This window comes from Phocoena sinus, chromosome 1, assembly GCF_008692025.1.
Source record: "Phocoena sinus isolate mPhoSin1 chromosome 1, mPhoSin1.pri, whole genome shotgun sequence".
In the NCBI taxonomy this organism is placed as follows: domain Eukaryota; kingdom Metazoa; phylum Chordata; class Mammalia; order Artiodactyla; family Phocoenidae; genus Phocoena; species Phocoena sinus.
In genome coordinates, this window is record NC_045763.1 from 61,738,563 (window position 1) to 61,750,974 (window position 12,412).

Genomic DNA, 12,412 nt, shown 5'->3' on the forward strand with positions numbered 1-12,412 from the left:
TACCTAAGGATACGAAAGACCTGTATGCAGAAAATTATAAGACACTGATGAAAGAAATTAAAGATGATACAAATAGATGGAGAGATATACCATGTTCTTGGATGGGAAGAATCAACATTGTGAAAATGACTCTACTACCCAAAGCAATCTACAGATTCAATGCAATCCCTATCAAACTACCACTGGCATTTTTCACAGAACTAGAACAAAAAATTTTGCAATTTGTATGGAAACACAAAAGACCCCGAATAGCCAAAGCAATCTTTAGAACGAAAAAAGGAGCTGGAGGAATAAGGCTCCCTGACTTCAGACTATATTACAAAGCAACAGTAATCAAGACAGTATGGTACTGGCACAAAAACAGAAAGATAGATCAGTGGAACAGGATAGAAAGCCCAGAGATAAACCCACGCACATATGGACACCTTATCTTTGATAAAGGAGGCAGGAATGTACAGTGGAGAAAGGACAGCCTCTTCAATAAATGGTGCTGGGAAAACTGGACAGGTACATGTAAAAGTATGAGATTAGATCACTCCCTAACACCATACACAAAAATAAGCTCAAAATGGATTAAAGACCTAAATGTAAGGCCAGAAACTATCAAACTCTTAGAAGAAAACATAGGAAGAACACTCTATGACATAAATCACAGCAAGATCCTTTCTGACCCACCTCCTAGAGTAATGGAAATAAAAACAAAAATAAACAAATGAGACCTAATGAAACTTCAAAGCTTTTGCACAGCAAAGGAAACCATAACCAAGACCAAAAGACAACCCTCAGAATGGGAGAAAACATTTGCAAATGAAGCAACTGACAAAGGATTAATCTCCAAAATTTACAAGCAGCTCATGCAGCTCAATAACAAAAATACAAACAACCCCATCCAAAAATGGGCAGAAGACCTAAATAGACATTTCTCCAAAGAAGATATACAGAATGCCAACAAACACATGAAAGAATGCTCAACATCATTAATCATTAGAGAAATGCAAATCAAAACTACAATGAGATATCATCTCACACCAGTCAGAATGGCCATCATCAAAAAATCAAGAAACAATAAATGCTGGAGAGGGTGTGGAGAAAAGGGGACACTCTTGCACTGCTGGTGGGAATGTGAATTGGTTCAGCCACTGTGGAGAACAGTATGGAGGTTCCTTAAAAAACTACAAATAGAATTACCATATGACCCAGCAATCCCACTACTTGGCATATACCCTGAGAAAACCAAAATTCAAAGAGAGTCATGTACCAAAATGTTCATTGCAGCTCTATTTACAATAGCCAGGACATGGAAACAACCTAAGCGCCCATCATCGGATGAATGGATAAAGAAGATGTGGCACATATACACAATGGAATATTACTCAGCCTTAAAAAGAAATGAAATTGAGCTATTTGTAATGAGATGGATAGACCTAGAATCTGTCATACAGAGTGAAGTAAGTCAGAAAGAAAAAGACAAATACCGTATGCTAACACATATATATGGAATTTAAGGGAAAAAAATGTCATGAAGAACCTAGGGGTAAGATAGGAATAAAGACGCAGACCTACTGGAGAACGGACTTAAGGATATGGGGAGGGGGAAGGGTGAGTTTTGACAGGGCGAGAGAGAGTCATGGACATATACACACTAACAAACGTAGTAAGGTAGATAGCTGGGGGGAAGCAGCCGCAAGGCACAGGGATATTAGCTCGGTGCTTTGTGACAGCCTGGAAGGGTGGGATGGGGAGAGTGGGAGGGAGGGAGACGCAAGAGGGAAGACATATGGGAACATATGTATATGTATAGCTGATTCACTTTGTTGTGAATCAGAAACTAACACACCATTGTAAAGCAATTATACCCCAATAAAGATGTTTAAAAAAAAAAAAAAAAAAAAAAAAAAAAAAAAAGAATTAAACCAGTTTCCTCACCTCCTTTCAGAGGTAGGTATTTCCACACCTCCTACTAAAAGTGTATATATTTATTTGTTTCTTCATTTATCTATACATTTATTTATTTTTACCAAAATGAATGCTCCCCTTATGTAAAAAATTTAGGTACTAATTACAAACTGATAAGAGAATCCTTTCTGAGATAAGATGATATTTTCATTTAATAATCAAATTTAAACACCTGTCACATCTATGTAAGGAGGATCTAATAGGTATCCATTGATTTAATCAACCAATATTAACTGAGTGCCTACTTTATTTCAGGGTCTGTGCTAGACACTGAGGAGACATGGGTTAAAAAATAAAATAGTCCCTGCCATCAAGGAGGACTTCAAGAAATTTGCAATCTATGAAGAAAGAGAGGAAATTTGATATGATGAGTGGAATGCTGGAGTTAGGACAGGGTGCTGAAGAAATACACAAGAAGAACATAAAACCAACCTTGGCTGGTCAGAAAAAATTTCACCAGGGGAGTAAAATCAAAGCTAAGTCTTGAAAAGAGTACGAAATAAAGCAACCAGGTTGGGGGGGGTGAAGGTGGGAAGTTAGAATTTGAGGTGAGGAAAAACTTCATCCAAGTTCAAGATGCTGTAGACAAGCCTGGTACATTTAAGGAACTAAACAAAGAATAGAAGTTTAAAGGGCCCCAATTATTAAGGACCATATATGTGGTGCTAATAAGTTTGGAATTTATTCTGGGAGAAATGAGAAACTCTTAAAACTTCTGATCAACAAAGTGCCAAGGTTATATTTATGCTTTAGAAATATCTCTCTGACTGCCGCACAGAGAATTGATGTGGAAGAGAGGTCCTTTGGCTACACAGTAAATAGATTTTGGTGAGGGAAACTGAGGATTGGGTGAGGGCAACAAGAAAGCATTTGTGTAAGCAGTAACACAGGCAGCTTGAACCAATTTAGCTGCAGTGGGGAAAGAGACAAATGGACAGATTCAGGTATGAAAGAGACAGAATTGGCACATATATGGATATAACAACAGGAGGGAATAGAGGTCATTCAGGTTGATTCTAGGGATGGTGGCCAGGGCACGGGAGTCCTGAGGAAGGAGCAGGCTTTGGGAAGCAGGTTTTGAGTGGCGTTAAGTTGAATGTGATGTCCAGCCAGCCATTAGTTATAGAGGTGGGAGATCCGAATAGGAGAGAGATGGGAGCCATTAGCATGTGGATGTGAATTTGAGCTACACAATCCACGAAGAGTATGCTATCCAAAGGGAATCAGTTAAATCTCTGGGGAACATCAAAAGGAATATTTAGGTGAAGAGCACCCTGCAAATGTAGATATGCCTGAGACTGCTTTTTAGGTATCTTCAATCCAATTTGAAGTTGGTCTCCCCCCAAAAAACCCATTTAGATAGCCTCAGACTGTCTATGCCCATTAAAGAAATCCACGATGCTTCTTTTATCATTTACATGGTGAATTAAATATAAAACATGAAAATGAAGGTTACTTTTAAGAACATAAAAATTAATCATATTTCGTTATATTTATGCATTATTTAAATCAATTGTTTAGTTTTGCTTTCAAGTATATTTCACTTTTATATCCCAGAGAATAGGAAGTTTGTTCTATAATTTCATACTCATCAAATTGGGTAAGAGTTAACTCTTATTCAACCTTTAACTTTGAAATAAAAGATGGCACTTAGGAGGCAAACTCAAATCCTATAGCTAAACGACTGCAGTATGGATTAGAGATATCTATTTAAAAATACTATTTATATCCTTTTTTTAAAAAAAGAAGGGGAAGATCATACTGCATTTTAGCAGAAGACTTCTTAAAAATACTTTGTGACATAGAAATAAAAATCGGAACTCAAAAGAGGATGAAAATCTAAGAAATCAAATATACGTCAGAGCCCAAACATCACACTTAGCCTGAGCACCACGTTAGACAGGCAAAAATCAGATCACTATAGAGTTTTTCAGTGGAATTAACTCAAATATATTTTGTAAGTGACCCTTATTAAAATTATAATGATGATTTATAAAATTTATCATAATTTCCTAGTTGAAAGGAAATAGTATTTGGGGAAGTATTCCATGATGGTGTCATATTTTTAAAACATTTTACATTTTTATTTTCTGAATTTAGTAGCATCATCTGAAGAAATTTCAAGCATTTTTCTAACATCTGGATATTATTTAGTTGTTTATTTGGCATTTTTTATCACCGAATAGGAACTTTCATTGGCGTCTTTGATTCATGTTTCTAATTCAGTGGTCACATGATCATCTTTAATCTAGTAGTAATTACACTGGGCCTATCCTTAAATGAACAGGTTAATGAAAATATAAATGTAAGTGACTCAGGGTTTCCATAAAGGGGCTGGTTATTTGCCAGGAAGATGGATGGAAAAATAAACTGGCCACCTCTTGCTTTATGAACATACTTGACAGATATTTGCAAGAGCATAGGGTTATGGATTAAATATATATAATGGCAATACTCAGGCGTAAAGACTTGTCAAGTTCAGAAAATCTCTCTTAATTGAAACAATTTTCTGTTTCATGATAATTATCTTCTTTAAGTATTTGAATCTCTGATATTTGGTGAGAATTTTTTGTTTTCTTTTCGCCGTTAAATACTTATGAAACAGCTAATCACTGCTTTCATAATCTGTCATTATTTAAACTTTCCCCTTTTACTTAAATCTTTCTTGGGGGTTTAAAAAGGAAATTGGAAATCAACATTTTTCTGTCATTATGTAAATCTATGATTACTGTGGATGACCTCATCCACATGTGATTTCAATTACCTCTTACCATTATTGTAATAATTATAAAATCAATTTTTAAGCTTCATCTTCTCTCTTGAAAATATAATTCACATATACAACAACCCATTGGATACTGTCATTTGGATAGCCCACAAAAGTCTCAAACTCAGTACATTTCAAAGTGAGACTTTCTCTCAACCTGTTCCCCCTCATTTAATGTTACCAAAATTTCATCATTCACCCAAGCCAGAAATCACTACACATCTAGAGCTTTCCTCTTCCTCTTTCTTCATACAAAATCAGTCAGGAGTCATGATGAGTATATTTCTGAAATATCACTGGAATCTGTTTCATCTTCTCCTCACCTACCAGCACTGCTTTAATTCAGAACCACCTGCCAGAATTTCCAAAACAACCTCAATGTTATATCTTTGCTTCTAGTATTGCCCCACAAATTCTTTCTTTTATTTTAAAATTAAAATTTAATTATGTCATTCTTGCTTTAAAATCCCCAGAGTTATGCTCTCTTTCTCAGTATAAAAGTCTAAATTCTTTTGTATGACTTACAAGACTGATGGAGACAGCTCCTATGTACAAAATGCTTTCCATAATAGAATTATATCCATGAAAGGCTTATTCAGCTAACCCCTCTTATGATATTACAACATCCATAACCAGGCAATCAGGAGATATCATATGACTAGTTCTCACCAAGGACACATAGCAGGAATGAGGTGTGCCACTTGCTGGTTCAGACCTTAAAGAGAAAGTGCTGGACATAGCAACCCAAACTTAACCACAGAGATGAGAGACTTAACATGAAGGAAATCTGGTCCCTAAATCACTGTGTGGAAGAGAGCTCCTGGTGAATGAGTAACACTCACCCTGGACTGTTATTTGAGGAAGGAAAAAAAACTGTTGTGTTTTATCTACTACATTTTGAAGCATATTTGTTAACATGGTTTAGCCCACCCCAATACCAAACCTTTTATAATTCAATCCTTAATTACCTCTCCAATTCATCTTTTACCAAATTCCAACCTCTCATATGTATCTTATGTTTCAGCCATACCAAACTACTTGAGATTCCATAGATAAGTCATGCTGTTCACTCTTGCTTTTACGCCTTTGTTACTGCAAGGTTAGACCCTCTCCTGCCTTATCATGTAAGGCTGAGTCAGGTATCACCCTTCTGGAAAATTTCTCTTTCTCTTTGTTAAGGGCTGAACTGTGTCCCCTCTCCCCCAAATTAACACATTGAAGCCCTACCCCCCAGTACCTTAGAATGTGACTGTATTTGGAGATATGGACTTTAAAGAAGTGATTAAGGATAAATGAGGTCTTTAGGGTGGGCCTTAATCCAATTCAACTAGTGTCATTATAGGAAGAGGAAATTTGGGCACCTAGAGAGCATCAGGGTTGCCCTCACACAGAGAAAAGACCATGTGAGGACAAAGCAAGAAGACAGCCATCTGCAAGCCAAAGAGAGAGGCCACAGAAGAAACCAAACTTGCCAACACCTTGATCTTAGACTTCTGGCCTCAAGAACTGTGAAAAAATAAATTTCTGTTAAGTCACCCAGTCTGTGGTATTTTGTTATGGCAGACCTAGCAAACTGATACGCTCCTTGAGACAGGATGTTTGCTCCTCTGAAATCCAGTAGCATTCTGAGCACGTGCCATTTTAGCACATATCATAGCTACTTTCCAATCATCAGTTTAGTTGTCTGTCTCCCTAACTAGTCCCTAAACCTTTGAGGCAAATCATTCTGTTTTATTCATCTGTTTCATTAACCTCTGACAATTCGTTTGAAAATTTGTAAGAAATGAATAAATGTTCTTTAGAATGAATTAATTTCTTGTTCACAACTTGCCAATAGGTAAGTAAGCAAGTGGTGTGAGTTTTCCCTTGTTGTCTAGCCTCCTGACATATCTGACCAGGGTGCTAGACATGCAGTATTGATTTTGATATTGGATTTCATTGTTAAGAGGCTCTGCCTTGAATTTTTTATATTGTTGTATGGGCATTACTTAAAAATGAAGTTTCTGTATCTTTGTGTATTTACTAGGGTCCAGAAGATGATGATGGGGTTTCATAGCAAGGACAAGGTCTTCTCTCACAGTTGGTGTGGTTGTCATAAGTGGACTATTTTTGGTATTTTATCCACATTATAATAGCCTCCTTCTTCCAAGAGCTACCCCCTTACGCAGGAGTGGGTTTAACATAGTCTGCATGCCACATTTGTTTGGAACAAAGTGGTCCCTAGATCCATGTTTGACTAATAAGATGCTATCTCCTAAATTTTGTATTGAGAGTGAGAGAAGGTAATCTTGGTCTCTTTCAAGTGGTTGAGATATAAACTCCAGAATTGTGGGACAGTCTTGTGCCTTGAGAAACAGAGACAGGACATATTCAAAATACAGAAGATTTGCAGAGAAAAAGACTTCACATAGCTATAAAGATAAAGAGAGAGAGAGGCAGCGGTAATACCAATAATTTTCATTTCCTCATATCAGTTCCTTGTAAGGTCCTCTTGCACTTCCTGTTCTTGGATTCCATGAGATTCTTATAACAAATTCCATTTTGGTTTAAGCTAGTTTGAATTAATTTCTGCTATTTGTAGCAAAAAGTGTCCTTGCTTGAATCAATTTGATAGTATAGTTGACATCTGTAATTTTTGATCACTCAGTACATTCTCCCTTGGAGATCAGCTTGGGGTTTTGTGACCACCTAGAGGGGTGAGATAGGGAGGATGGGAGGGAGATGCAAGAGGGAGGAGATATGGGGATATATGTATATGTAAAGCTGATTCACTTTGTTATAAAGCAGAAACTAACACACCATTGTAAAGCAATTATACTCTAATAAAGATGTTTAAAAAAAATACATTCTCCCTTGATTCTTGAAATAACACTTTGATCAACCTTTTTGGAGCCATTTTCCTTTATTCTAGTTCATGAGGTTCATTAGGGCCAACCCCAGGCCATAGTAACTAGTTCAAGAAGGGAAATATGATCCACATTAGGCTAATATCTCCATCAGCAATATTTGCTGGAACTATTAAGTTATGAGAAGTTGAAGCATTTTTTCCTACTGAGGTTGCTTAGCTAGTAGGATGACAGCCTGGAGCTGCTGCTGGTCATCTTGCCATCATGAAAATAGAACCTTTCTGAGAATGAAGCCAATGCAGAGTGATGCTGGACAAAAGACATAAAAATCCAGGTTTTTCATACATCATTTGAGTACCAAGATTCATCTGTTTCTAAAGCACTATACTCTTCAGTTATTTCATCAATAAAAGTCCTTTTTGAATGCAATTTGGGGTGGGTTTTTTGTTGTTATTGTTATTTACAACCAAAAAGCCGAGATAAGCACCAATATTATTCCTCTGTACATCTTTCAGTTGGTAAACTTTTATTATGTATATCTACATAATGCCTAGCATTGACTCTGAAACAGTAGATACTTGAGGAATATCTGCTAGTACTGAGTGAAGTCAAATGCTGCCTAGTATGTCATTTTGGGGTATGTCTTTTTACAGCCTTACCTCTTCATTAGAATATTCTGCCAAATCAGTGCTTTATCATGAGTGGTTTTTAGTCAGAGGGATTAGATGAAAAGAGTTATTATTTAAGTCCTTACTACTCCTCGCCACCATAGCCAATCAGTTACAACATCTGTCTCCAAATGCCAAATCCTAAGTAGTTTTTTCCTTCTCCATCTCACTACTACCGTCTTAAAGAGAACTCCCCATCTGAACGTGTGATAGCCTCTTGATGGATTCCCATGACTCTAGACCTTTTCTTCTCCAACCAATTTAACACAATGTAATGAGAGACTTCTATCTAACCATGGTTTCTGGCTGTGGTTGTCATGCAAATTACAGATGATGTATGTAAGGGAACTAACACTATGCACGGCATGTCAATTAATATTAAAATCTCCACAACTATGAAGATAGCACAGGAATGTTAATGGGGAATTTTTTTAAAAGTACTGACTATATATTTGGTGCTTTACTCTAGCTAATTTACCTTTACATTAACTGTTTGAGGAACTATTACAGGTGAAGAACCCAAAGCTCTGAGAGTTTAAATAACTTGACTATAGTCATGTAATTAGCTAGTTGCTGCGTTTATATTCAAAACCAGGGTTCCTGACTTCAAAATCTTTGCTTAATTTCCCTGCTATTATCTATTGCATCTGTCTATAATTCTTTTTTTTTAATTAAAAATACTTTATTGCTGAAAAATGCTAACCGTCATCTGAGGCTTCAGTGCATCGTAGTAGTAACACTAAAGATTGCTGATCACAGATCACCATACAAATATAATAATGATGAAAATGTTTGAAATACTGTAAGAATTACCAAAAGATGACACAGAGAAAGGAAATGAGGAAATGCTGTTGGAAACATGGTGCTGATAGACTTGCTAAAAACAGGGTTGCCACAAAATTTTTATTTGTAAAAAAATATAGTATCCGTGAAGCACAATAAAGCTAATAAGCACAATAAAACTAGAAATGCCTGTATTAAGTTACATGATTTAAAAAATTACTTTAATTTACTTATTAAATAAATCAGATGGAGATGAGCATTCTATTGCTTGACATGAAAAATTATTAACTAATGGAGGAAGGCTATTATTTGTAATTCCTTGCAGTCATTCTTCCGAACTATTCTTTCTGGTGATAGAATATCTGTTTTCATTTTGGAAACTCTTCCTTCTCCCTGTGGCCTTGTGAATTTTGCCCCACCTCTTCACAATCAGAGCCCTTTTAGAAGTCCTAGATGAACACTGAAGGTGAGAGGGTCATCCTGGAACTAACTAACAGTGAAGACAATGGAAGCCTGAAACTTCTCTATGGTCATCTTACTACAAAAAGAGAATCTAATAATCATTTAGTTGACAAGATGAAAACAGCATCGAGTGTAGAAGAACAAGGTCTTGATGGCATTACTTAGAAACCTATACCCAATTATTGCTGAAAGCTGGATCCACCCCTTGCAATTCCCAGCTATGAGAACCAATAAATTTCATTTATTGGCTCAAACTGGCTTGAATTGGATTCCCAGCATTTGTAACTTGAACAGTGCTAATGGGGCATTGAATCTCTCATAGACCCTTGAAGCTCTCTTGATGATTCTTGCCTCAGTGCCCTTGCATATGTTATTTCTACCCTCTAGAAGATGATGTTTTATTATTAAGTTTTTGCTGCATAACAACACCTTCCAAAAATTTTCAGCTTGAAACAGCACTCATTTATTTGCTTCATGATTCTATGTGGTAGAAATTTGGAATGAGCTAACCTGGATGGCTCTCTGGTCTCGGCTGGGATCATTGATGCAGTTCTGCAGCTAGGCTCTCTGCTTCTGGAGGTGGATGGCTATTATCTGGAGTGGTTGAGCTACATGTCTTTTATCATCCAGCAGACAAGCCTACACTTGTTTGTACGGTTGTCTCAGGATTCCAAAGAGAGAGTGGAAGCATGCAAGTCCTCTTGAGGTTGAAACTTAGAACTGATACATTACTTCTTCTGTAATGTATGTACTTCTTTTGTAATGTAAAGTCGCTTGGCCAAAGCAAGATCAGGTGGCCATCTCAGATCCATGGAGGGAAGAACAAGGTAGGAAAAAATGTAGACTTTACTTCTTCATGAGAAGAGATACAGAATTCATTTCAAAGAGTCTCAGATACAAAGAAAGGAACAACTGCAGACATCTTTGCCAATTATCTACCACAGAGTCCAACTAGTAAATTTCTCTTCACCCTTTAAAACGCTGCTCAGTTGCACTTCTGTCTTCAAAATCTTTCCTGATCCCACATCTGGGCAAAACATCATTTTGTTTGACACATAGCTAGCCCTCATGAAATATTTATTGAATGAACAAATGAATGAATGAATGAATTTCTTCTCTGTGAATCCTTATTCATACTATTGATGTACACATTATCTTCGACTACAGTCTTCCTTTTAGAATGGAGAGCTTTTTTTTTTTCCAATTAATTTATTTATTTTTATTTATTTTTGGCTCCGTTGTGTCTTCGTTGATGCATGCAGGCTTTTTCTATTTGCAGTGAGTGGGAGCTACTCTTCATCGCAGTGCACGGGCTTCTCATTGTGATGCCTTCTCTTGTTGTGGAGCACGGGCTCTGGGCGCGTGAGCTTCAGTAGTTGTGATGCGGGGGCTCAGTAGTTGTAGCTCACAGGCTCTAGAGAGCAGGCTCAGTAGTTATGGCACATGGGCTTAGTTGCTCCACAGCATGTGGGATCTTCCCGGACCAGGGATCAAACCCATGTCCCCTACACTGGCAGGCAGATTCTTAACTACTGTGCCACCAGGGAAGTCCATAGAATGGGGACCTTCTTAATGGAGAAGGCCATATCTTTCTCATATTTCTATCCCTGGTACTGTTGTGTGCAGAGTAGGCATACAAGTGTGCCTGGAGCAAATTTTTCTTTACCTTCCTTATCAAAAATGACCTGTTGGGAGCTTCCCTAGTGGCGCAGTGGTTGAGAGTCTGCCTGCCGATGCAAGGGACACAAGTTCGTGCCCCGGTTCAGGGAGATCCCACATGCCACGGAGCGGGTGGGCCCGTGAGCCATGGCCGCTGAGCCTGCACGTCCGGAGCCTGTACTCCGCAATGGGAGAGGCCACAACAGTGAGAGGCCTGTATACCGCAAAAAAAAAAAAAAAAAAAAAAAAAAAAAAAAGACCTGTTGATGTGGCTGGTCCAGAACCACAAAAAGTACAAAACTCAGTTAACCATAAATAAATTAGTGCAGTGACTCTCCATCTAAATCAAAACAAATATCCGTTTTGTAGGCTTATGAACAGGCACAGTCATTCTTGCAACACAAAGAGAGTTAGGGAGAATGCAAGTGCCAGCGAGGATGTGAAAGGGCTGATGTATCACTTTTTTTTTTTAACATCTTAATTGGAGTATAATTGCTTTACAATGGTGTGTTAGTTTCTGCTGTATAACAAAGTGAATCACATATACATATACATATATCTCCATATCTCCTTCGTCTTGCATCTCCCTCCCATCCTCACTATCCCACCCCTGTAGGTGGTCACAAAGCACCAAGCTGATCTCCCTGTGCTATTCGGCTGCCTCCCACTAGCTATTTTACATTTGGTAGTGTATATATGTCCATAACACTCTCTCACTTTGTCCCAACTTACCCTTCCCTCTCCCCATGTCCTGAAGTCAATTCTCTGTCTGCGTCTTTATTCCTTTCCTGTCCCTAGGTCCTTCAGAACCATTTTTATTTTAGATTCCATATATATGTGTTAGTATACGGTATTTGTTTTTCTCTTTCTGACATACTTCACTCTGTATGACAGACTCTAGGCCCATCCACTTCACTACAAATAACTCGATTTCATTTCTTTTTATGGCTCAGTAATATTCCATTGTATATATGTGCCACATCTTTATCCATTCATCTGTTGATGGACAATTGGGTTGCTTCTATGTCCTGGCTTTTGTAAATAGAGCTGCAATGAACATTGTGGTACATAACTCTTTTTGAATTAGGGTTTTCTCAGGGTATATGCCCAGTAGTGGGATTGCTGGGTCGTATGGTAATTCTAGTTTTGGTTTTTTAAGGAACCTCCATACTGTTATCCACAGTGGCTGTATCAATTTACATTCCCACCAACAGTGCAAGAGGGTTCCCTTTTCTCTACACCCTCTCCAGAATTTACTGTTTGTAGATTTT